The 22361-nt window shown below is 39.3% G+C and overlaps 1 protein-coding gene across 1 annotated transcript in view; it reads right to left on the bottom strand.

Moving 5' to 3' along the window:
• npr2 (natriuretic peptide receptor 2) overlaps positions 1-22361 on the bottom strand; it is a 159475-nt gene that overhangs the window by 110231 nt on the left and 26883 nt on the right. The gene's annotated exons all lie outside the window — the stretch shown is intronic.

The raw sequence follows: 22361 nt of genomic DNA, 5'->3' as shown, positions 1-22361 counted from the left end.
CATCTGTCTGTTAAGAACAGATGTCAAACTTTAAATAATAACACATTACTGACATAACATTTTCACAGTTAAAAGCTGAACACAAACCTTTGCAGGATACATTTTTATTTCATAAACCAATAAATGTACAGATAGCTCCATCAGCTCTTTGATTAATCTTTATATAGGGTGGCTCAGTGGTTAGCACTGCAGCCTCACAGCACCAGGGGCCCTGGTTCAATCCCAGCCTCGGGCAACTGTCTGTGCAGAGTTTGCACATTCTCCCTGTGTCTGTGTGGGTTTCCTCCAGGTGCTCCGGTTTCCTCCCACAGTCCAAAGATGCGCAGGCTACGTGGATTGGCCTTGCTAAATTGCCCGTAGTGTTCAGGGGTCTGTGGGTTATAGGGGGGTGGGTCTGGGTGGGATGCTCCAAGGGGCAGTGTGGAAATGTTGGGCCAAAGGGCCTGTTTCCACACTGTAGGGAATCTAATCTAATGATTCCAAAGGATGGTAATAATTTACAATTCAGAGTAAAATCTGGCTTGATGGATCATAACTTTTATTTTTGCTCTTTGTTTATACAAGGAAGACAATGTACTTTAAACAAAAGAACAGAAAAGTTGATTAAACAAAAAGAAAAGAAAGCATCATAGCACACCATACAATAATTATTTTAAATGGTCTTATTTCAAAAAAATCACAAATACAGATTCAGAGATACTAAGAACTGCAGATGCTGGAGTTAGAGATAACACAGTGTAGAGCTGGAGGAACACAGCAGACCAGGCAGCATCAGAGGTACAAGGAAGTTGACATTTCAGGTCAGGACATTTGGAGATTGCAATGCTAACAGTTCTTTATCACATTGACTGAAACTACACATATTGGCTGATCTTCAAGATGGTTATAAATTTGTCTCACTGCATCAAAGGACACCTTGCTGCTAGCTCACCAACCTATTTTTCTCTGTTTCACTCATGTTTCTGATGCCCTGAACTGTTCACCTCAAGCTCTACTCCAAAGCTGTAAACCCTCATTACATGTAGGCATCAATAAACCTCAAAAACCTCATCACTACTCACAGAGCAAAACAAAACTAAAATCAATGCCCACCAATTCTTAACACCTACAATACAGAAATACAAAGCTATCTTAAAGGCATGTATGGCCCTTCCACTTTAGAATTTAAGTTTCCAAATAATAACATTATAAATTTTAATAGAAGATCAGGTACTCACAAGGCACTCAAATCACCTGCATTTGCTTGACCAGGTAAAAGGGCTACACTGTGCTATGACTATAAAGAATAAACAACTGTCCAGCTAAATACGAAACAGCAAATTTTCTATGTAATGTCACAGAAGATTTGCCAACCCTATTTTGGAACCATATATAAACTTTTGATGATTCTTTATGTATTCCCACTAAATCACTGCAATACACTTCAAACTAATTCTGCCAACATTGCACTAAGCTACAACACAAATTGTAATCATGTTTTTCTTCCCTTTCAGATTCAGCAACCTCAGAGCAACAATGTAGGTTTTCATGAAATTAGACTCTGACATTCTATTCAACAATTTGAGCATTGTAAGTGTTTATTGTAAGGGTGCCAACATCCATAAATAGATAGCTCCAAAGTAATAAAGCAAAACTTTTTAGAATGTAATGAAATTCTATTTCCCCCAAAATTGTAGCATTTCAATCTTTTAATGGATCTCTGCACATTTTGCAATTCATTTAAAGATCTATGTATTTGAAAAGTAGATCTGTGATCTCAGAACACTGGGAATCTTTAACCATTTTTGAAAAGCCATATATCATCCATTTAAATTACATCTGCAAATTTTATTGCCTGCACATTTCCAATGTCAATTGATTATAAAATAAACCGTAAGAGCTTCCAAACTCAGAACACAATTATCATTTTTCATAAGGGATTAAAACAAATCATCCTAGAAAATTCTTAGAAGAAGGAGTTGGCAATTATATCAGAATTATGCTTGATGTGGAAGCCTTCCATTAATCTGACCAAATTTTGCAAGTTCAGGAAAATAAACTTTTGAAGATCCAGTTTCATTGCATTTGGGTGGAGCTATGGCATATGTCTTCTAACTACGACTGAATTCTCAGCAGATGTTTGTCATGTCACCCACATTACAAAGCAATTTAAAACATTTCTCCCTGTCTCGATAGGCCAAGTCTCTAGCTGATCTCAACTTATTTAGCCAGAATGCCAATTTCCAACATTGTGGTTGTTATCAGGAGATTATCTTCTTCAGTTTTTTGCCAGATGATTCACTAAACCACAGGAAAGCGCTCTGACTTTCTAATACAGGTCGGATAAGGAAGCAGGACCTGGCTCTTTCTCAGCTGGAATGGGGATTAGACAATGAGCCATTGGAATTAATTTAATCAACCCACTATCATCTAGCTGGCTGAGCTATATCCCATAGTTCCTAATCAGGATATTGCTCAGATCATCAGTAGAGAAAAAATGGCAATAGTTATATATACACAGAACATAGAACATTACAGCACAGTACAGGCCCTTCGGCCCTCAATGTTGTGCCGACCTGTCATACCGATCTCAAGCCCATCTAACCTACACTATTCCATGTATGTCCATATGCTCATCTAATGATGACTTAAATGTACCTAAAGTTGGCGAATCTACAACCGTTGCCTGCAAAGCGTTCCATTCCCTTACTACTCTCTGAGAAAAGAAACTACCTCTGACATCTGTCTTATATCTTTCACCCCTCAATTTAAAGCTATGCCCCCTCGTGTTCGCCGTCACCATCCTAGGAAAAACATATTTGCATTCTATTGAGTTTAAAAGTTTGAGGGGTGATGTAATCAAAATGTTAAAGTGACTAAGTAATTTGCCAGCATGGATACTGATAGATCGGTAGGGGTAGCCAAAACAAGATGCGATAATTTTAAAATTTTTAAATTCAGAAGGGATCAGAAAGTACCCTTTCCATACAAATTTTAGCAACCATGTGGAAATTCTTTACCAAAAGAGATTTGAGAGTAGAACTGATATTTTTACTTTAGTAAGAGTACCAAGTATAAAAATCAACTGCACATAAAATGATGTCAGGATCATACACGATCTAAATGAATGACAGGCTGGCTGCTGTCGCCACAGCAATTCACCAAGCCTCCCCACACCTCTTCAAATAATTTCACAAGATCTTTTACATCTGCCTAAATGAAGAAACTGCATATAGTTTTACATGGATGTGATGGCCTAAGTGATCTCTTTGCAAGACAAAATTACTCTATGACATCAAAATCTTTCGCAAGGTTGCAAACTCTAAGCCCTATAACAAAGCGTGAACCAAAATTATGTACTTGAGTAAATTGAATTGCATGATTATACCACCTTCTGACTCAGTGGGAAAAGAGTTAGCAATGACCTAAACAGCCAATGCACCAAATATTATGTTAGTTCTACAATGATACTTTTATTTGGTCTCTTACCAGGAATCCTGCACTACATTCTTGTGTACATGCAATACATGTTACTTATCCTATAATTCATCTGCACATTGTCACGAAGCACTTGGATAAACAGTCAAAATGATATTCAGATAAATATGAAAGACTTGCTTTTATTTTGCACATTTTAGGAATACAGAATGTCATGAGACATTTTAGAGCTGCAATTTGTAATGTTACTTTTTATGGTACATTGGTTTGCAGTAGGATTTTGCTTTGGCTATCTTTTAAAAAGAGTTTGGTTTGAATTTCTGCTCGTCAGACAATTAACTTGGGATGGCTACTTGTGAGATTTTTCTTAAATGATGTAATGGTGTTGAACAATCTGGTAACAATTATGTCCATTTTAATCACACTTGGTGTAATTCAAAAAACAAAAACAGAAATTGCTGGAAAAACTCAGCAGGCCTGCCAACATCTGTGGAGAGAAAGCAGAATTGGTGTTTGATGTCCAGTGACCCTTCTTCAGAATGCTCTCCAGCAATTTCTGTTTTTGTTTCAGATTTCTGCAGTTCTTTGTTTTATTTTTAGATGCAATTCAAGACTGGTTTGTCAACATCAGACAAATGCACTAAATGTCGAAACCAGGAGTCAGAACATATTAATGTTTCTGAGACAGATCAACATGACACAACATCAGAATCAGAAGAAGAGTGGTATTGCCTATGTCAGCAAAGTTCAAGGAAACCTGGGCTTTGAAAGAGTATAAAATTCCATATTGCTTTCCTTGCTTGTTAAGTATTTATAAAATTCTCCTCAATTCATAAAAATTGGTTGTTCTTACCTCTTTAAGTCAGGCAAAACTAAGGATCCCACTGCTGTCAATCAAGAATTTGTAATGAGAATTGTCAACGAATATGGCTTTACACCTCAGAAACCCCTAAAACCTAAATAGCTGATGAGCTTCTTTAGAAGTGCAGTTACTTGTGTAATGTCAGAAACACAGTAGCTAGTTTGCACAAACCAGCCTGTACATATGAAAATACTATAACAATAATCTGAGTTTTTGTATGCATGAGCTATTTAGCAATCAGGTTTTTTTTTACTGGGCATCTCCTTCTTTTCAGTTTCATCAATGGCATTTCATGTCCCTATCATTGTAATCTCCTCCAGCCACACAAGCCCCCAAGATGCTTGCGCTCATCTAATTCTGCCCCTTTCAGCATTTCAGATTTTAATTGATCTATCATTGGTGGCTATGCCTTCAGTTGTTTCGGCTCTTAACTATGGAAATCCCCCCTTTTCTCTGCCTCACTTTTCTCCATCAAGGCACTTTTTGAATCCATCTTCCTTGACCAAACTTTTGGTCAGTTAACCAAATATTTCCTTTTGGGGTATGGTGTCATATTATGAATTACAACATTCCAGTGAAATGCCTTGAAAAACTTTATTACATTGAAGGAGGTACACACTAATCAGGTTGTAGCTGACTGAGGGATGAATATTGCCCTGCTCCTCTGTGAAGTAGTTCCATAGGAATGTTTTCATCTACTTTAGAGGTCAGGCTGGCTTCAATTCATCTTCTCTAAAAGACAGCATTTCTGACAGTACAACACTCTGACAGTACAACACTTCCGAAGTACTACACTAATATGGTGACCTAATTCTTCATCGACGTGAAAAGAGTCAAATTTTTTTTCCCCAAAGGCTCATCTTAAGATTCTCTCGAGGACTATTTTTTTCATTTTCAAGGGGTCCTTTTTAATTCTCACTCAGTCATTTGTTAGGTGATGCAGCCAAGTTTTAACACTACCTTCTTTGGTATAGGATAATATTCACAATAATCATCACTGCCCCATTAAACTTAAAAAAAGCCATGACACACAAGGAAAGCATAGGTTTCATGAGACCACAATATTTAAATTAGCCTGAGATGACAGGCACAAGTTAGCAACAAATGACTGACACATACCTGTACACAAAGGGCCACTACCATAAGCAGGCTTCTCACTGAGCGGTGAGGTCACAGCTGAATGTTTGCATGTTTGTCACTAACACTATCATTTGTACTTCAAGTATTTCAAAGTATGTGAAATGCTTTGAGATGTGACAACATAAATATTAACCCTTATGAAATAAAGATCTTCAGCATGCAAATATCTGACTGATAGTGAACATTACAACAGTAATGGCCCTACAACACACTTTTCTTCTATTGAAAGGTTAAAAACATAAAAACAAAACTGCACACTCACTTTTGAGTCCTTTTCCCCATCCACCTTCTGTCTTTCTTTCCTAGTTTGCGGTCCCTGGGTTGGAAGTTGAACCCACAGCTTTCCCAGTGGCAAAGGCATTATTATTGATACCACAGCCAGCAAAAATGTCATTTATATGTGAATTCTGAGACCATTTTTCCACATCTGCTTAGTTCTGCTTTAAAGATATTGCTTGTTTCTAAACCTACCTTGTGTGAAGCGTTGTTGAATTTTGATCCTCATTTTCCTTACCTCTAGATTCAACTGTTCCAATGCACTTTACGTCTCCCCTCTGTAAATGCCAATCTATCCAAAGTTTCTCGCCTGTTCTGCATAAAACACCACTCACCTTCCATCCCAATTTGTTCCAACATCTACTGGCAACCCTGCTTTCATACACCAACTGCAAATTTTTCATTTTTCACTTCAAATTCAACCTTGGTTTTCTATTTCTTCAGTCCTTTACCACACAGACTCAAACTCCTTTCAACTTTGTTCATGCCTTTGCATTTTTAACATCTTCATTATTATCAACATTTAGCTACCCTTCAGATCATTTCTAGAAAAGAAAGGATTTGCATGTATTACAATCTTGGGATAGTAACAGCACTTTACCTTCAACTAAGTACTTTTGAAATAGACGCTTTCAAAATTACATCTTATTAGCAATATAAAGTATTTTTCCTAAAATCTGCATCTATTCTGATTCAAGAATGATGCTCACCTATTTGGTATCATACATAAGTGTAAATGATTGTAACAGTTTTACAATTTCAATTTTACAATTTCACCTTATTAGAAATGGAGTATTTATACAAACTGAAATTGTGCTATACATTACTGATTGAATTGTTAGCTCTCAAATTTATTTCTGCCCACCAATATACACTGTAATTTCAGTTTGGAAAGGATCTATGAAATACTTTGCTAAGGATCTGAAAAAGCCATCAGGTACATACTACATTTGATGCATAATTAGGGTCCAATTTAAACCATATTTTATTACTGGAAAAAGAAATATTGCCATTGTGTCTGTGATAATGGGAACTGCAGATGCTGAAGAATCCAAGATAATAAAGTGTGAAGCTGAATGAAAACAGCAGGCCAAGCAGCATCTCAGGAGATGCCATTGTGTCTGCCTAGTTGTGATTTGGTTCTGTCATGCTATAAAATTAAAGTACTAAGGATACTGGAAACCTGAAATTAATACAAAAAAAACAGCACGGGGATGGTGCTAAATACCCTCCCTGCAGCACCTCCCAAGTGTTTAAACGGGTTTGCTCTTAGCAGAGCGGACTTATTTTCTTTTCCACTAACACCTACTATTAACACCTTTTGCAAAGCTATATTTGTCCTCAGCTACCATAAAAACTACCTTTTATTTTTGCTTTGGGTGCACTCACCAACTGTTAACTCCATCTGACATGTGGGGATCTTTTAAAAGCAATTTGACCAGATTTCAGGACAAACATATTCCTGTGAGGATGAAACCTAAGGAGGACAAGATTCAGGAACCCGGAATGATGAGAGAGATTACAAGTTTAGTTCACATGAAAAAAAGGCATACGTAAAGTTTGGGAAACAGAATTCAAACAAGGCCCTTGAAGTGTATAGGAAGAAGGAAAGAACTTAAAAAAGATATTAGCAGGCCTAGAGGGGCCAGAAAATGTCCTTGGCATGGACGACAAAGGAGAATTCTAAGGCATTTTACATGTACGCTAGGAGCAAGAAGGGAATGAGGGAAAGCATAGATCTACTCAAGCAGGGAATTTATGTGGAGAGCCAGAAGAAGTAGATGAGGTCCTTAATAAGCACTTCACATTAACCTTCACATTCACCAACGAGAAAGACATGATGATGGTAAATTTACAGAGGCGTATGTTGATACATTAAAGCATGTTGCTACTAAGAAGCAAGACGTGTTCGGCAGATTGAAAAACATTAAGATTGATAAGTCACAAGGTCGAATGGGATCCCAGGATCCCATCTATCCCAGGATACTGAAGGAGGCAAGGGAGAAGAATGCTTGGGCCTTGACAGATCTTTGCAATATCTTTAGGCACAGACGAGGTCCCATAAAACTGGAGAATAGCCAAGTGTTTTCCTTTGTTTAAGAAGGGTAATAGGGATAATCTAGGACATTATAAGGGACTAAGCCTAACATCAATGGTAGGGAAATTATTGGAGAAGATTCTTAGGGACAGGATTTACTTGAATTTGGAAAAAAAGTGGGCTTATTAGGGGCAGTCAGCATGGCTTAATGCAGGAGAAGCCTTGCCTCCCAAATGTGATTGAGCTTTTTGAGGAAATAATGATGGCTAATGAGGGTAGGGCAGTGGATGTTGTCTACATGGATTAAACTAATGCAGTTGACAAGGTCCCTCATGGTCCAGAAGATGCAATCACGTGGAATCCATTTTGAGGCAGCAAGTTAGATATAAAATTAGCTTGGCCATAGAAGATAGAGGATGGATGTGGATGGATGTTTTTCTGACTGGAGGTCTATGACAAGTCATGTTCTTCAAGGATCAGTACGGCAACCTCTGTTGTCTGTAATATATATCATGATTTGGATGAAATTGTCAGTGTTCTGATTAGTGAGTTTGCAGATGACATGAAATTTGGTGCAATTATGGATAGTGCAGAAGGATAGCAAAGAATGCAGCAGGATATAGATCAGCTGGAAAGTTGGACAGAGAAATCACATATGGAGTTTAATCTGTATAAGTGTAAAGTGATACGTATTAGGGGGTCAAATGTAAGAGAAAAGTATACTGTTAATGGGCGAATCCTTAGGAGCATTGATACATAGAGGGACATTGAGGTCCAAGTCCATAGCTCCCAGAAAGTGGTAATACAAGTGGATAAGGTGGTAAGGAAGGCGTATGGCATGCTTGCCTTCATTAGCTGGGGCATTGAGTATAAAAGTTGGTAGGTCATGTAGCTATACAAGACTTTGGTCAGACCACATTTGGAGGTCATGTTGCTCTGCAAGACTTTGGTCAGACCACATTCGGAGTACCGTGCAGACTTCTGGTTATGCACTAAAGGAAGGATGAGGATGTTTTGGAGAAGGGCAAAAGAGTTTTACCAGGATTTTGCCTGAATGTGAGTGTATTAGCTACAAGGAGGTTGGACAAACTTGGACTGCTTTTGTGAGAGCATCAGAAGCTGAGAGATGACCTGGTAGAATTATATAAAATTATGAGGAGCGAATAGATAAAATAGATAGTTGAAATCTATTTCCCAAAGGGGAAATGTCAAATACTGTGTGGCATAGGTTAGAGGTGAACAGGGAAAGTTTAAAGGAGATATGTGAGGAAGGTTTTTCATATAGAGGATGATAGGTGCCTGGAACATGCTGCAAAGGGATGGTGGTTGTAACAGAAACGATAGCAATGTTTCAGAGACATTTAGACAGACATATGGCAAACATAGAGAATACAGGGATACAGACCATTTATAGTTTAGAATAGCGTCACGGTTGGCACAAACATGGTGGGCCAAAGGGCCTCCTCCTCTACTGTGCTGTTCTATGTTCTACTTGCTTCTCTGTCCATTTGTCAACAGGGTAAAAAAAATCCTCCTCCTTCCACCTTCTAGTCTGAAGAAAAGTCATACTGTACTTGAAATGTCAACTGTGTTTCTCCTTCTATAGATGCTGCTAGACCTGTTGTGCTTTTCCAGCTTTTCTGTTTTAATTTTATATACTATTATTACTCTGGATCGCTAACCAGATAAATACTGTTATGAGGTTGTGTGCAATCCTCATGAGCTGCAAGGCAAGGAGTTAGAATTTGTTAGTAGAAGAAAATACCGTGTGTGGTCCCTTTAAGTGATAGAGTGCTTTCCTGCAGCAGCTGCAACTTTTAAATTCATAAATCAGAAACATTTTCCAAGTGAATTACCTGCTCTGAACTCTTTACAAATCAATGGAAGCTTTCATACAAAGACTGAACACCAAGGCTTTGGCTAACCAAAGGATGATCATCTCAAGTTCAGAATTGGGAAGTAAAAACCATGGGACTGCCTTTCCTGTATTTTCTTACCTCTGCCAATTATCTATTTTCGTGTGTGTATGTGAAGGGGCCTTTTAGTTAGTAGTGTAACATGCTAATGATTTATATCAGATTACTTCTAGTCATAGTTTAACTATAATAAATAATTCTTGTTTAGTGCTGAAGCCTTCTATTAACTTCATTGTTGAAGTCAGGTAAAAGTAACTTCAATATTCTGTATGATTCCAGGAACAGTGGGGTCTATTTCCAGCATGCTACCCCATTGGCTTGTAAAACATAAAGGATATATAGATGCAGATAAGACAAATCTAACATGATCATCTGGGATTGTGTGGTGTCATGATTTGGAATGTTGTGTTCCCTAATTCAGCAGCTGTATTTAATCTAATTCCAACTGATGGAAAGAATATCTCCTTTCTCTGATGATGCTTCTGCCTATTCCCAGGATAGAGGTGTCTCAGGCACAGCTAGCACTTGTGGACGCCCTCCCCCAACAAATTGCCCATAGTAACTTGGTGGCCTTCTTGAATCACTGGAGTCCATCTGATGTTGGTTGAATCCACAGTTGACAAGACAAAGGGATGGAGGGGAAAGTGTGTGCAAGCTATTACCTACACTGACATTAGCTTCAAAACCTCTATATTTCAGCCAGTCTCTAAATGAACAAGAAGCCAAAACTTTGAGTTTTTGAGAAAGCAGGCTGCAATTTTAGATTCCCATTGGTGATATTAGTCTTCTGGGAGAACAGCCTGTGACGTCAAATTGCTAAGGTAATGGAAACAGATTGAGAAAAATATTTTCAAATCTCTCAGAGGAAAGTCAGGGAATTTTACTGTGAGAGTGTGGGAGAAGGAAAGTCAGTTCTCCAGCTGACAGGCTCAGAGGAACGTTCTCCCTAAGCCATAATACACTGCAGAAAAGCTAATTTGATGCAGTGGCACTTCTGTTCTTCAGTCGCAGGAGACACCATTTTCTGGAGCTGGATACCAGTTTGATTGTTGGAAGCTCCAGCAGCCTGGACTGCACCAAAGCATGTTAATGTAAAGTTAGGACTATAACCAACCCTAAGACAAAGGGTTGGAGGCATTGGGCAGGTCAGTTTTCACCATTTCAGGGAGAAGGCCAACGCCTGTGGGTACTAAAATCCCAGATAGGAAGGAAGAAAGGCGGCATGCTTTCTGACATGGGAGTGTCCCTGTCATGATAAATGAGAAACCCAGAGGTTCTGAGGCACATAATGAACTTTAATTAGGCATGTTCTTTTTTAATGGAAGAAAAAAACCAAAAGATGACTGCAGATGTAAATTCAGTGCAATCTACAGGCAAACAGTGGAAAATCACGCTTGACAAGGTGACAAGATAATTTCAAAGGGATTAACTTAAAAGGGAAAAATGCACAACAAACTGAACTGCAATCTGCTGGGAGCCATCTCAAACTGTAAGCATGATGGGAGAAAGGATAGCAGTCTAAATGAGAGGCATGTTTCATGTCCTCACCTTGAAGGAATACACAAGAACAAGGGTTAATCATCAGTTTAACCTGGTCTTTGCATGCTAGCGCAAAGTATGCTTGTGAGTTGAGGTGTTTATGTTTGCCAGAGTGCTGAGGTACTTGAGCGTACCAGCTTGGTTTTGAATTCTAGTGTGTGTGAAGGTCACTGTGGAAAAACAATCTACTAGTCATCCCTGTAATGTCAGTTAATGGCTCCTTTACTCTCACTGATAGAAGCCAGCCAAACAGCAAGCCCATCAAAAGGAAACAGTACCAAAAGAGTTCAAATAACCTGCAAAGCTAAGCCTCTCAAAATAAATTGCTGAACAGTCAACATCCATGAGCTACTCTATTTGAATAGCCCAGAGTCTGACAATATATTTTTTAAATTTAATCTTTTATTTTTGGGTTCAATTCTCACAATTAATAACTAACACCTCATTCCTTGCTAATTCAAACAAGACTTATTGGGTTGTTCCGTTTAAAACATAAACTCACATGTTCCAGGGAGGGCATCCATTGTAAATTCACTTTGCTGCAACCTTAGGAGATAGAGGATGAACAAAGAAGGGGAATTGTGTCTGGAACCTTAATAATCATATCTTAATAATGAAATAATCACCCGGGATCTGGTGACAACAACTTGGGAGCTCACGGCCAGGCTTTGTATCCACAAATCAAACAAAAGAATTAGAGTGGGTAAATTTTCAACCAATTTAAAGAAAATATAAAAGGCTTTCTTGAGTTTGTACTGCTACAGTATAGAGATTTGCACATTTGATGTAGGTCCATTCCTAGAAGATGTATGAAATGCTACTTTTGAGAATTTAACATTTCTGTCTCTTGAGCAATCAAAATGTACAGCAAGGCACTTGGGATTGGAAGGTTGTCGCTGAGGCAGAAAAGTCAAAATATTAAAAAGGGTGGCTGACAGTTTACAGGTGAAAATGGAGAAAAAAATGAAGCAGATGGAGTAGTGGTTGAGAGATTAAAGTTTGAGGAATAGAAATTAGAATTCCAAGAAAAGGAGGAGAGAAAGAGAGAGAGATCAGAAAGTGAGGAAAGGACAAAGAAGGAACAGAGAGGATTTCAGGAAAAATTGTAAGAGAGGATATTTCAACTAGGACAACTCAAACTGAGGAGCAGGAATCCAATTATCTGTCATGAAGACAACACTGATTCAGATATAAATTTGGAGCCAACGCTGCTTGCTCATTTAATTCCTACATTTGAGGAGATAGAGTTGGAAGCCTTCTTTATCTCTCTTAAGTGGGTTGCCGTTAAAGTGCCAGCTCAACACTGGAATAAAAGCAAAATGTGGTGGAGAAACTTAGAAGCGCCTGTGGAAAGAAAGAGAGTTAATGTTTTAAATTCAATCTGAACTCTTTGGAACTGAAAGAGCCTGGAAAAGTGATGGTTTCTAAGCTTTTGAATCAAGATGGCGGAGGAAGAAATGGAACAGCTGGGAAGCAGATTGAATTGTTGACATGTTCTCACAATTAGCACTCCCGAATAAGGCACTGAAGAATTAATATGGTGTTCTAAAGAAGACTAAAAACATTAACTTTGTTTCTGTCTTTTCTCGTACTTCCAGGCCTTCCGAGGTACTCCAACACTTTTTATTTCAGATTTCTAGCATCTGCAGGACTTTACTTTTATTTTAATCCAACATTGTTCATTATTACTGCAATACAAGTTTTCAAGCTCACAACATTGTTTTCCAACTTACAAGAGAGGACAGCCAGTCACTACGACGTATAAAATTGGCTGTCTTAAGTACATGTCAAGTAGTGCTGGAAGTGTACCATCAAAAATTCCATCCCCACAGAAAACACTCTGACCACATGTGCCTGGAATTTGAAAGATTTAGGCAGCCTGATTTTGATTGGTGCGTATTCAAGACAGAAGCCAATTCCGAAAATCTTCATGAAAAAAATTCTCCTTGAGGAGTTTGAAAACTCTATGTTCTACCCAATGAGGATGCACTTAAAGCAACCAAGTCCAAGTAGGCCACAACACTGGCAGATTACAAAACGCTCCTGAGAGAAAACCCACCCTTTCTTACACCCAATCAGTTAGTGGCCATCACTCAACCATCTAAAGCTGCTTCATCAATTAATTGACTTGAATTAGCTTTATAGTCACACGCACTCAAATGAGTAGTGTGAAAGGTTCACCATCGCCACATTTCAGCAGGACGATTATCTCACTGCTGCCACAGGTCCTGATTGGCACTTGCTGCCACTATCCTCATTTCCCCACACCCCCCCCCCCCCCCCCATCATCCCTGCTATCCACTCCCCATCACCAGGAAAATTGTCCTCACTGCTTCTGATCACCAGGAGAAGCCATATCTACCACTTTGGATGTGGCCTGCTCTCACTGCCATGCCAGTGTTGGTGACCAATCTGCAACAGAGAAGGAGAAAAAAATGCCAAAAGGAAAATAAAGCAAAATAAAATGGCCTTTCCTCCATCATAAGGTCAGAGGTGGGGATGTTCACCAATGATTGCACAATGTTCAGCACCATTCGTGACTCCTCAGATACTGAAGCAGCACATGTTCAAATGCAACAAGATCTGGACAATATCCAGGCTTGGGCTGACAAGTGGCAAGTGACATCTTTGCCACACAAATGCCAGATTATGATCATGTTTGATAACTGCCATTCTAACCATTGCTCCTTGACATTCAATGTTGCTACCATCACTGAATCCCCCACTATTAACATCTCGGGGGTTACCTTTGACCAGATGCTGAACTGGACTCACCACATAAACACAGTGGCTACAAGAGCAGGTCAGAGGCTCAGAATAACTTGGCTAGTAACTCACCTCCCAATTCCCTAAAGCCTGTCCATCTTCTACAAGGCACAAGGCAGGAGTGTGATGGAATACTCCCCACTTGCTTGGATGAGTGCAGCCCCAACTACATTCAATAAGCTTGACACCATCCAGGACAAAGCAGCCCGCTTGATTGGCACAACATCCACAAATGTCCACTTGCTCCACCACCCATTTTTAATAGCAGCAGTGTTTAATCTATTTATTTATTGTCACTTGTATTTAAAACAAAGTACAGTGAGAAATATTGCATTGTGTCACCAGTCTCTGGTGCCATCTTAAAACACTGAAAAATAAACCAAAACATAGAATATAAATGCGGAAAAATAAAGCGATAAAGTGTTCAACTTTATTGTCCTTCTTATTAAGCACTCCAAATTCACCAAAGATCCTCTGGCATCACCTTCCAAACCTACAGTCACTTCCGTCTGGAAAGACAAGGTCAGCAGATACATGGGAACACCACCATTGCAAATTCCCCTCCAAGCCATTCATCATCCTGACTTGGAATTATATCGCTCTTCCTTTATTGTCACTGGTCAAAATCCTGGAATTTCCTTGCTAAGGGCATTATGGGTCAACCCACAGCATGTTGACTGCAACAGTTCAAGAAGGCAGCTCAATACCACCTTCATAAGGGCAAGTGGGAAAGATAATAAATGCTCACCAGCCAACAATGTCCATATCCCACGCATGACAACAAGAAGAATTAGGCCATTGTGGTGATAAGTGTATGTGTGGAATTTGGATGGAGTAATTCCTGAAGGAAATTTATGGGTCACATGCTAATTGAAGTAAAGAAGTTGCACTCTACTTGAGGAAGACAGAAGTTGTGAAGGACTGTGCAGCTGCATGTGACGTCATTTACGTTACAACGGGCTTGCAGAAAATCCTTCAGATCCAATTTTATTGTCGTGGTAATTGAAGAGCAATTTATGATTTCTACTAAATACAATTTGCCTTTTAATTGCATTGAAATTATTTATTGATTGAAAATTTGATTGCTAAAGTAAAATTATAACAAGTGTAATTTTGTCTTCCAGCTTCTTTCATGGAGAAAGTTTAGTTCTTCCAGGTTATTAGGTTATTGGTCTCCATGAAGATCGTAACAATTTATTCAAAGTGCTCTTAGGGAGAGACTGCCAGGCTTTTGACTCAGTGACAGAGCAGGAACAGTGATATAGCTCCAACTCCGAATGGTGTATTACTTGGGTGTGTGATTTGTGAGGGTAGAGGTGTTCCTATGTATCTGCTGAACTTCTGGCTCTAGGTGACAAAGGTTGTGGGTTCAGAAGGTACTATAGAAGGAGCAGAGATAATGGGAACTGCAGATGCTGGAGAATTCCAAGATAATAAAATGTGAGGCTGGATGAACACAGCAGGCCAAGCAGCATCTCAGGAGCATTTGCAATTTGCTGCAGTGTATTTTGGAAACAGTGTGCTCCAATGCCATTGTCTATTGGAAATGAGGAAAGTTAGATCAATTTTTGAGCAGCCTCAAGTATTCCAGCTTTTGGTGGACCCATGTCCATTGCTAAGGCTTCAAAATGCATCACCATCTCTACACGTGTCAGAATTGTCTACACCTACGTGGGCATTGAAAATACATGAATGTCGTGCTGGAAAGGATAAACCCTGTGAGTTTGGAAATCAAGACAAATCGTTCGAGGGAAGCATTACCCTAAAATTAATTCAGGCATTTTCTTGTGATAACTGACTTCCTTTACTTCTGATGACATTTCTGTTTGCTGAAATACTACCAATTTGTTTTTTTTTGTCACTATGGTGGGAAATATGAGTCACATTTGTTTTCAGGTCAGAAGCCTGCCTGTCTGTGGAAACTGATTACCTGTAACATTTGCGCTTGGATTTGCTGCCAGTTGAAATGAGATTTTAGTCTAACTAAAGCCAGCTGGAGGGCCACTAAGAGGGCTACCAGGTCCAGGGAAGGAGCTGGCCGGAATACCAGAAAACTAAGAGGTGGCTCAGCACAATTCCACCACGATCCCAGCTCTCCAGCTGTGTTACATTCCTGTCTTGTTGACTTGCCTCTCTGCAGAGTGGAGTCATTTTTTTCCTTGTCACTTACACCTACTTTACATCTCCATTGCTCCCTATCACTGCTTTTGTTTTGCTCTGGGCTCCCTCACAATCTGTCTCACTCGCCCCTCCTGCTCTCTGTAACACCATTTCCCAACCCCTTTTAGGCCTGAAGAAGAGTCATATAAGAATCTGTCTCTCTTAGCAGATGTTTTTAATTTGGATTTCCAGCAGCATTTTGGTTTTAATCTTATTAAGATTAATTATTATACTTAATACTAACCTACCTGCCTCTTGTGGGCTGGGCACTCTTCACAGGTCTGGAATTTTTCTTTCCCAAAGAATGGGAGCTGCCAGGAAGGGTGGTTTGAAACTGACATGCCACATATGTTGATATGTTTACCTCTGTTCCCACCTTCAAAGCTGACCCAAAAATGTTGTCATTCAATTTGCATTTCTCTCTACAGTTGCTCCCTATCCTGCTTAATATTTCCTCACATTCTGCTTTGTTTGAGATTCTGAGGCATTCTGCTTTTCTGATAAGGATATGTTCCATTTCCAATTATTGATAGTACTTGACTGTTACAGTCAACTATTCCAATGCAAGATGCAACAGAAGAAGCCTGTTTACACACATAAACCTTGTTCAGCCTTAATACCTCATGAAATTAGCATTGGAGAGCAGTTCTGAAAAAACCCCAATCAATGAAATTATATTTTGACACATTACATAACAGAAAATTGATTATTCCAGAGGAAAGCCTACAAATTAAGTGAAAGCTGTTAGCCTGTTCATTTCTCAGAGCAATGACCTGACCAACCAGAATCAACCTGCTTGGTTTAAAATTTAAACACAGCCTGGCAGTTAATTGTCAATTAGCATAAAAGGGTGCATTCTACATGGCAACACCTTTACCTATCAAAGTCTACCTTCCAATAAATTAGTTCCCTGTTCTCATGCAGGATAAAATTTGGATTTCCTCTTGAACTGGCATTCTTATGAATTGTCTTTATGACAGCAAGACAAAAAGCTTTGATAAAATGTGTTGTTTTCAGGAAAAATGTCTGTACAATTAAATGACTAAATCTTCTCTCTTTGATTGCATGATAGTTTGCATCATGAAGACACAATAGAACAGAGCGATGGGGTTGGCTGAATGTTTGCTTTCAGGAAATGCTCCTAATACTTAGTTTATTGAATACAAGCAATGAATTAAAATAAGGATCTTATCCATGCAGAAAGGAAAGCAGAAGCCAAGTCCACTGACATTTAACACCCTAATGACCATATTCAGAGCAGATTATATATTCAGCTTGTCCATAATGATTGATACAATGAGGCCTAGTCGAGGGAAAGTATGAAAGCAATTTGAAAAACAGCCTATAATAAAAAAGACTGTGCCAAGGCATAAATATCATATCTTATACCAATTGCCTTTAGGTATTTAATCATAATTCCTGCACAGGTCAGTTGTATAAATGAGTTTGTTTTCGTGTGAAACTAGTTTCAGTGTTTACCAATGCAAACAGCGCAGTCTAACCTGTGTAAACTGAAGTTCAGAGCTGTGGTCGTCAACAGGAGCTTGCTACCTAACTGTGGGGAACCAGGTTTTAAAAGTTTTCAGCTATAGTTTCAATTTCAGCTAATTCCTTACATGACTGATTAATTTAGTATTCAGATGTTGCATGGTCAGCAGAACTCCTGAGTTGTTCACGAGCAAACAGCATGTGGCAGCCATCAGTGCAACTTGGTTCTGCTAACTCACCGATGTCAGCTAGCAACTCTTTATTGACATTACATGGCTGTATCCGTGGTGACTGTAGTTTGAAAGCTGAGATGACTCAAGGCTTACTGAGTTAATAAAGATTACAGCAAGATAAACAATTTCTCTACTGCATAAACAGGAAATGACTGCAGCTGTCACAAATGTGATGAGTCTTTCGAGGGTTCAGCACGGATATAAAATACATTACATTCTAGTGTAGATTCCTGGATGCCTCACAATTTTAAATATTTATGGAGTTCAGTTTTAAGATGCATTACTCCATGCCATTAAGAAGTACAGCAAGATAAACATTGCTGATTGCACAGCATTAACATTTATAAGTTGCAACAGCATCCTCTTCTAAGCTAATTATTGACCAGTTGGAAGAGGTAAGTAATGTTTTGTGGTCATCAGACTGCCTTCCCCTCTGTTTCAAAATAAATTATAGCAATTTTATACAACATCACATCTTTTTCCCGAAAACAGCCAGAAGAGACAACTGACTTGAAACACCAGCACTTGATATTTTTATAATACTTCTGCTACCAGTTTGTTATGTAGTTTTGGCAAGCTTTTTTTTATGTTGATTGTGATATAAACAGCCATCCCAATTATAATATAAGTTTTAATGAATATGCAGGTGAGCCTTGAAGGTAAGCTGTGATGGTACTGAGACCTCAGTAGTCATGTATTAGTATCTACTAACAGGTTAAATCCTGTACAGCTCAGTAATGATGGATAAGATTCAGCAGTTACTAAGCGGTCTGGCCAGAGCTTGAATCAAAATACAAAGAACTCAAACCGGAACTAGAACAAACACAGTAGGGGCAGTCAAAGTTTACTTGTGTATTGTTCTCAGACAAGTCTGAAGACCCAAGAGGCAAACTCACCAACAAGGCATGATGAATGATGACCCTCAGAAGATAGTAACTTGATGGCTCACCCAAAGTGGACTGAAATGAGGTATAGCCTGAAGTGGCTGCAAGCGGTGTGCAAGCTAGCTGAACATTTTTGGCCTGATGCAGTTGAAGCACTGATTCGAGCAGTTAGTTGGGAGGCATAGAAGATGAATTTTCTCAAATACACAATCGCCTTAGATACCTCAAATCATTTTAAGCAGCATCAGCTCCAGATCAGTATATCCCTATGTCCAGTAGGCCCAGTTGCTGAAGAAATCCATATCAATGAATATGAACATGACAAGACTTCAGCAGATTTTTAATTGGTCGTGGAAAACTTCGATTTTTATTTCACTCGTAAGAATTTTGTTATTGAATAGTTCAGTCTGGCAAGGGATCCTAGCAGCCAGTTGTCTTCGTAGATCCCATCAAATATTTTTATATTGTCACTGATCCATCTGAAGATGTAGCATTAGGAGATGGGATTATTTGAACATTCTATGGTATCCTCTCGAGGTGACGTCAATGAGAATGACTCTATTTATTCTTCAGAGATTCCTCACCAGGAAACGGATCCAGGTCATGACCCTATTCCATGTGCTTGAATATTATTGCAAAATATCTTGATTTCCGTAATAGTTCTCAAGATGACAATGCATTGCCGAGTCTTACGGGGAATCCAGTTTGCATGATGAACAGTGTTAATGAAGGAGCACTAAATACTAAAGTGTTGCAAGTTTCGGGTCTTTCAACTTTACCAGGTGATCACAATGGTACTTCTTTGGCAGCATGCAAGCTGTGCCTATTTGTCCTAGAGCACAGGGAATATGATATCTATGGAAGATGTTATGAGAATACAGGGTGACTTGAACAGGCTAGGTGATTGGACGGATGCATGGCAGATGCAGTTTAATGTGGATAAATGTGTGGTTATCCACTTTGGTGGCAAGAACAGGAAGGCAGATTACTATCTAAATGGGGCCAAGTTAGGTAAAGGGGAAGTACAACGAAATCTGGGTGTTCTTGTACATCAGTCAAATGAAAGCAAGCATGCAGGTACAGAAGGCAGTGAAGAAAGCTAATGGCATGCTGGCCTTCATAACAAGAGGAATTGAGTATAGGAGCAAAGAGGTCCTTCTGCAGCTGTACAGGGCCCTGGTGAGACCGCACCTGGAGTATTGTGTGCCGTTTTGGACTCCAAATTTGAGGAAGGACATTCTGGCTATTGAGGGAGTGCAGCGTAGGTTCACGAGGTCAATTCCCGAAATGGCGGGACTATCATATGTTGAAAGATCGGAGCGACTGGGCTTGTATGCACTTGAGTTTAGGAGGATGAGAGGGGATCTGATTGAGACGTATAAGATAATTAAAGGATTGGCCACTCTGGATAACAGGAAGCATGTTTCCGTTGATGGGGGGAGTCCAGAACCAGAGGACACAGTTTAAAAATAAGGGGTAGGCCATTTAGAACAGAGTTGAGGAAAAACTTCTTCACCCAGAGAGTGGTGGATATATGGAATGCTCTGCCCCAGAAGGCAGTGAAGGCCAAGTCTCTGGATACTTTCAAGAAAGAGATGGATAGAGCTCTTAAAGATAGTGGAATCAAGGGTTATGGGGATAAGGCAGGAACAGGATACTGATTGTGGATGATCAGCCATGATCATAATGAATGGTGGTGCTGGCTCGAAGGGCCGAATGGCCTACTCCTGCACCTATTGTCTATTGTTGCAAATCGGCCTCACTATCACTAAATTCACCACCCAATGAAATTAAAACTTTCACTATTCCTCAAAATTGCCCAAATGTTCCTAGCCAGACTTTACAAATATCAGATTTTATCACCAAGTTTAAAGATTAAACAAAATAAATAACAATTTATTGTTAATAATGTAACCTCATAGAAACACAGATCCTTTCTTGTTGGAGACAGTCATTGCCTGGCACTAGCGTGGCATGAATGTTACTTGCCACTCGTCAGTTCAATCCTGGGTATCGTCCAGGTTTTGTTGAATTTTGGCACAGTATCTGAGGAATGTTGCTGAGCTTTTTACAACCATTATCAAGCATCTACACTTCTAAACTTATCATGAAGGATGGTCATTGATGAAGCGATTGAAATTGGTTGGGCCAAGGATGCAAACCTGAGGAACTCCTATAGAGATGTCCTGGAGCTGAGATGACTGGGCTCCAAAAACCAGAACGTTTTTTCCAGGTTTTGATGTCAACCAGCCAAGAGATTTTCCCCTGATTCCCATTGACTCTGTTTGTCTTGGGCTCCTTAATGGCTTAGTTGGTCAAATGTAGCCTTGATGTCAAAAGGTAGTCAGTGTCATCACATGTCACTTCACATTTTTATAAGAATTTGTACATATTTGGCATGAAAGGGTTAAATGTAGATATCCAGTTTGGAAAGACAATGAAGCCAGACTCAGGAATACATAAATGAACCATACTTCGAGTGGCTAAGATCTACCAATGAAAAAGAGTCAAGTTTAACTCAAAATGATAAGTCTTCTTTTTTTCTCTTACAGATGTCACCAGAGCTCCGGAATATTGTCACCATTTTCTGCTTTTATTTCAGACTCCCAACATTTACAGTATGTTGCTTTCACTTTGGCTTTGATGAAGGCTTTCACTGGAGAAATGAAACCATTTAAGATTATGACTTGTACAGAAACTAGGAATACAAGTTTACTTCCTGGGAGTTGTGTGGGAGTGAATCAGGAGAGCATATAGTGGATCTCATGGAAAGGGTTCAAGATGATGGAGACAGACTTGGACCTGTAATGGTGCAGGATTGGAAAATGGAGGAAACAACCAAGAAGTTAGGCTGAATAGCAAAACAGGAGTGAAGAATTGGGCAGGATAGTTTCATTGATAGTCTCCATTCTTGACAGAAAGAAATAATACCTTAAAATTGTAAGACATAGAAGCAGAGAGTATTCAGACCATTGAGTCAGCTTCACCATTACGGCTTATTTGATAATCCTCGTCTCCACTTTCCTGCTTTTTCTCATATACCCTGATTCCCTTCCAGATTAAAAATCTGTCTGTCTATCTTGGTCTTGAATTTGTGACCTTACAACAGGCTTCTGTTGTAAAGAATTCCACAGATTTACTACTCTCTGAAAGAAGGATTTCCTCCCTATCTTTGTCTTAAATGCACAAGCTCTCATTCTGACATTATTCTCTCTGGTTCTAGACCTCTTTCATAAGGGGAAGCAACCCTTTGACATCTACCCTGTCAAATCCTCAAAGAATCCCTTATGCTTCAATGAGGATGTGAAATCTACTCGAACTCTCCACATTAGGCAGTCCCTCTATACCTGCTATGAGTCTAGTGAACCTCCCCTGGACTGCCTCCAATGCCAGTGTTTCTCTCCTTAGATAAGAGTATCAAAAATGATTCCAGCTATGATCTGATGAATGTCTTGTTTGACAAGAGCTCTTCCAGATGCATGAGGTGAGCCTAGATTGCATGGAAGAGGGATTTAGAGAGGCAACTGGTTACAAGTAAAGAGGTTTAGCTTGTTTTTACCTTCCAGGATGATCCTGGGATACTCAGTGGTGTTAGCTAAGAACAGTGAGAAGCAGTAATGTGATTGCAAAATATCTAACAAT

Source organism: Stegostoma tigrinum, chromosome 1, assembly GCF_030684315.1.
Source record: "Stegostoma tigrinum isolate sSteTig4 chromosome 1, sSteTig4.hap1, whole genome shotgun sequence".
Taxonomy (NCBI): domain Eukaryota; kingdom Metazoa; phylum Chordata; class Chondrichthyes; order Orectolobiformes; family Stegostomatidae; genus Stegostoma; species Stegostoma tigrinum.
The sequence above is the reverse complement of the archived record's forward strand: the minus strand, read 5'-3'. Positions and strand labels throughout refer to the sequence as shown.